This window comes from Coptis chinensis, chromosome 7 (genome assembly GCF_015680905.1).
Source record: "Coptis chinensis isolate HL-2020 chromosome 7, ASM1568090v1, whole genome shotgun sequence".
Lineage (NCBI taxonomy): Eukaryota > Viridiplantae > Streptophyta > Magnoliopsida > Ranunculales > Ranunculaceae > Coptis > Coptis chinensis.
The window spans coordinates 73,134,501-73,139,984 of NC_141462.1; the positions used below are offsets into that span (position 1 = coordinate 73,134,501).

Genomic DNA, 5,484 nt, shown 5'->3' on the forward strand with positions numbered 1-5,484 from the left:
CTCCCTACAGAGACCGTCTGCAAGAATAGAAGAGGTCCTCTTTCCAGAAAAATAAAATTGCATATAATAGAATCCTGTAACACTCATACCTCATCAACACTGATATAAGCCAACCTATTCAGAGATAACCCGAACTCTGACCTTGAATATACATGTCAAGCGCAACATCAACCATTCCAGCCTTGCAAAAGAAGCACATGGCAGCTGGCACTCATAGTGACCACCCTTATTAGGAGAAATTCTTCCCTACATATACTATGTTAAGTAGAAAAAATAGCATATCATGTTAAGTATGAAATAACAGCATATCACATACCGAATATAATACTCAAAACTAATTTGAGAATTGATGAGTCCTAAAATCACTTATAAAGTTATAAGAACTTCGGGTAGTACACTCCTCAGTTAACATATCCTGCAAACAATATAAGAAGCATAGGCATGATAAATTCATTTAAACACTAATCCTTGAAGTAAATATGTCAGTCAAAGAAAGCAATGTCCGAACACCATAAATGAATACCATTTTCTGAAGGGAAACATGAAGCACTATTTTGGAATAAATTTTGGCTCCCTTCCAGTCATCCCAGTCCATTTCTCTTAAAATAGGTTGATCAATAATGCGAACAATCTGAAAGGACATGAACTTCATTAAGAACACAAGTTAGGTCCCTAAATCAATACACAAAGCCTGCATACATAACAAATGTTTGGTCACTTGCCAACATCACATTTACTGCACTTGCGTATGAAGACAGACTGTCCGATTGTTAATCCAGAGAATAGATTTACTTCAAACAAAGTTCATTCTAACTATCTGACAAAGACAAACCACGAAATGAACTCACAATAAGTGGAAATGCAAATATTAAGTTATAGCCCATAATGTTCAGATGTAAAAGCTCAGAAGAGCAAGATTTGACACCTAGGAGCAAAGAAGAGATCTTTAATTGAATTTGTTCGGTGATTTAACTAAAGCAAGTAGGTATAACAATCCTAATATAATTAATAAAATCAGTTCTGACCAAGCTACGGTCATAACCAAAAACGGAATCGATGAAACCACGAGCTAAATCAAGAACACACCATATTCAATAAGCATGAATTAAGAGCATACCCAATAATCTAAAGGTTTTGCTAGGAATAAATTTGAGAGCACAACTTTGAAGTGAAATTAAAAATCATAATGGCCCTGATGACCTGATACATATTCATTACCATGGTTACCGTTTCCGCTATTCTTTTATCACTTTCTTCAGATCAACTTAAGTGAGAAGTCTTGACCTGATGTTTTTTCCCTTCAGCGATTGGATTTTCCCTTCGGCCCTTCCTCCTTCCTCTGACTTAAACATCCACAACACCACTTTACAACTTCCAGTCCTCCATTAATGTATACGTTAAATATCACAACCATCTGCAACAACATTAAAACATTTAACCCTCTCTTCATTTGTTCAAGATCGTTCTTCTCCAAGACTTTCTTTACTATTTTTATATATCTTGTGTTGGAGAGGTTGGAAGTATGTTGATAAAGTGCATGTGCATGCACGTGTTTATTAGGTGTGAATTTGATGGAATGTAGTAGAATAAAAAAACTAATAGAAAAAAAAAAAAGCATACTTTGCACAGTTTACACTAATACAAAAGGTTACATTGTTTTGGTAAAAAATTATGCAACACAATCAGTCTCCGTCGCTCTCTTTGTGCACTGCCATTGAACCTAAATAAGCCTCAATAAGTTTTCAAAATGTAAATTAGAATAGGATACCTGGAAAAACTCTGGTAGCAGCCTGCTACTCCATTGGCCTTCTAGCAAAGCACATACTCCTATTAAACGGTTGTCAGATGAAGTGCTACCAACAATAGCAAGAACTGGTTCCATCTTATTAGATGGCCACTTGAGAATAGGGGAGTAGCTATACCAACTTATAATTTATAGAAAGCATTTCTAATTGAGGATCACAATAATAGAGGATACAGTGTATACCAAGGGCAGGAGTTATAGTTCGTGAAGGTGTTCAATTAATCAGAAATTCAGAACTTAGGTGAATAAGAATTGTAATAAGTAAACATAATTCTGCACCCAATCGTTAGCAAAAACAAATGTTATAAGACCTCTAGAATGAAATCCTATTCTAGACGGCCAATCCTTATGATGATTGATTTTGTAATTCACCAAAGCCCCAAAGATGACTCTGTAATGTAGCTTATTAAAGAATCAAATTATCATAAAGTAAGCAACTAAATTCTATGGATGTAAAAGAGAAGCAGATACAGGTCTACCGTCTACAATATAATCCAAGAGCCAACCTACTAAGTCAAGTTTCCGTCCAAGTCAAAATCCCAAAATGAGTTGTTCTACTTCTGAAGAAGTCACTTACAAGGCAACCCATCCTCATAAATAAGGTGAAAAGAAATCAGCTCCCAAATAGAGGATAGTCTCACACAGCCAAAGGCTCTCCCAAAAAAAAATAAAAAATCAGGAGGGTAAAACATATTATTTAGTGTAATACAGTTAATGAGAGAGCAAGATAATTTTCAACACATGATTACACTTTTACCTGTTTGATATAAAAATCCCTCTTTGCTGTATTACGACATTATACAGATGAAAGTCTGGTCATTCCATACCTAGATATTTACGTGCATCATTAACCACTGGGATTGATGCATTTTAGTTAAAAGACCTGAAGTAGCAAATCCTTGGGTAAAAATAGCACTTGGGGCAGTTATGGCATTTAATTTATTTTTTGTGGTTTCTAAAATAGGGAACATTAATGATTCATATAAAAGACATACCTCCTTCTAAACAAAAATGTATGCCTAACACGTTAACACCAGGCTAGTAGATACAAAGTACATGCGTTCTTGATGACGGATGATGTCCTATATATGCGATATAAATGCAAGCAGTATGAACCCAATGAAGTTAGAGCCTGTTATTATTTTAAAGAACAGCAACCAAAAAATTTAACAAAAACAAAACATATAAAAAATAAAATTAAAAAGAAAACTCTTATATGCACGGCTAATTTTGATTTAAGGTACAAGGGTTTACCTTCAATAAGAAAAACAGAAGTGAGAAATTCAGACTCATAAAAGTGATTCTAGCTTTTGAATTTCTGGATCCAACTTCTCAGGTTCCCTAACTATCTTCTTTGACTCTATAAGCATCTGCAATTGCCTTTCCTTTATCAAGCACGCTAGAGGGAACTGTCTGAAGGAGGTTGCAAAATGCAAACCGTCAAGAACATGCAATTCTTACAATTGAATTATATTCTTAAGGAATAAGTGTACACTCTAAAAGTTTTCTATAGTTTTCTATACAAGGCGAATAGATATGGGATCAGATGTAATACCTGTCCAATGCACCTAAAGCAGTGAAGATCTTTGCCTTCATTAACTCAACTGAAGCGTACTGGTCATTCCTTGATGCCTGAAGAAACAAAGAATCAAGATCCTCTAAGGCCCTACAAAAGGAGTTAGCATTGTCAAGAAGTTGGTTTTACATCTAAGTCAACAATTTCTTGCTTCCTAAAATATGTCAACAGTGTTTTCCATAATTAGCAAGTTCAAAATAAAGTTAAAGTTATCCATTTTTTATTGCATGCTGTCGTTTATATAGGAGTGCCTGAGAGTCCTAAAATTAGGAGGATAACCTTTATTGAATTTTGGACATGTGATTAAAAAACGCTCCTATTTTTCACTTACCTGTATTACATGATGTTGGGTTGTTCAGGAGAATAAAGTTGTCTCGCATTACCGTCTTGCATAGATGGATGAACGCATATAAAGCTACAAATAGAAAACTTAACCTAATAGTTGCTGACCCTGACCCTGACCCTGATATTTAGCAGATTTCTACTTAGGTTTGACTGACCAAAGCTTATTTCCACATTTTTTTTCCACTATAATGTCAGTGATCTGTGATGATTCAGACCTTCAGAAAACTTATTTGCAGAAATAAAATGTTAACTTAAGCACGACATTGTGAGTTGGTTTCTTTTTTAAATATGGGATTCTCTTTGAAAAAAAATGGTGAACTCAGCTATTTTTAACTTTTAAAGCAAAATGTTCGTTGACATTAGTGTAACATAGAATGTGGTTTACTCGAATACCGAGGCAATCGATCGACATCATCGATGCTTGACTTTACTCTTCCCATATTCTGAAGCATATTGTGCTACCTATAATTTCCACAGAGAATACTTAAACCTAGAAGGAACTCAGATACTTGTAAACTGCCATAAATGATGAGTAAGGAGAATGATGATAGTAAATTAAATACAATGATGACAGAGACCAAACATATAGCAATTTCACAACTGTGGACTTATTTTAACACAAATCACAAAATATTAGTGAATGCATTTATTATCCATTTTGGGGAGGGGGCAGAAGGGAAATCATTAAGGGTGGTAGAGTTCTCAGAGATAGGTGGGACATTGTACCTGACTATGTTTTCTATATAAGGTGTGAGAAAAGGCCAGAATTATTTAAGCCATACTCTATCTTTTCTCTTCAAACTTTCTTCTTCATTAGCAATGATATAATTTTACTAAGGAGTTCTTAGATATTATTTTTTTCTCTTGTTCGCTTCTTTAATGACATGTAGTGTGTTCACAAAAACCGACACATTTAGAATCAACAAAAAGATGCAGAGCCTCAACTCACAAAGACGAATATTCACACGAGATGCTTTCGGGGCGAACGCAATAATATAGATCTGTAGGAAGCATACTATGGTTGATCGCCTTCTAATGTTTTCTCTGCACAGACACAACTTTAAATAAAGTTCACATTCCCGAAAGAGAAAAAACCAAGCCAGTATATTAGGAGCTATCATTGAAGCTAGTACTTATGAGTTATGAGTCACGATTTTTACTTCTACAACCTATTCATAAATATATGTTTAACGCAATAACTAAACCATGTAAATGAGATACGGAATTGTTTTGTACCACTGAAAAAGTTCCCTGCCTACAACCAATTTCAAGAAAAAAATGAAAGAACAATAAATGGGAAAAAGAGCCCTACACTGAATCTATGACCACCACCAAGAACTCTATGGCTAAGAAAGTATGCGTCGTCATAAGGAAGCTCTAATTATTTTTGTGTTGCTTGTCGCTTGGAGTTGTGACATAACACCAACTCTCTAGAACTGCAATCTTGAGGTCCTTCGTACAAAACACTTGCTGATAAATGTTTTAATTTTTCTAGTTAATTAAATCTCCACAACAAAGATGACACATGTTTCCATTGCAATCAAAACACAATCACAATGCTCAAATTCACAAACAAATTATCAAACACGGCCACTTTCTAATTACAAACCAAACTTCTTTTATGGCAAACTAATTTTAAGACGAACGCTTCTTTCGTTTTTCTAGGCAAACTACCTCATCCAGGTCCATGACATAAATGAATGAAGACTTATATTAATCAACCATTTTGATCGCTCACTAAGGAAAAATACCAAATATT

General features: G+C 34.7%; 1 long non-coding RNA gene across 2 annotated transcripts; it reads right to left on the reverse strand.

Annotated features, from left to right (window-relative positions):
• Window positions 1-205: 205 nt before the first annotated feature.
• Window positions 206-3,491, reverse strand: LOC147488766 (uncharacterized). Of its 2 annotated transcripts, XR_015202259.1 has the most exons (4): window positions 3,360-3,491; window positions 3,059-3,217; window positions 524-1,414; window positions 206-415 (listed from the first exon to the last, which is right to left on the reverse strand). It is a non-coding gene; the product is annotated as an uncharacterized LOC147488766 (long non-coding RNA). The 2 variants fall into 2 exon arrangements; XR_015202258.1 differs by lacking the exons at window positions 206-415; window positions 524-1,414 and adding an exon at window positions 1,621-1,827.
• Window positions 3,492-5,484: the final 1,993 nt, after the last annotated feature.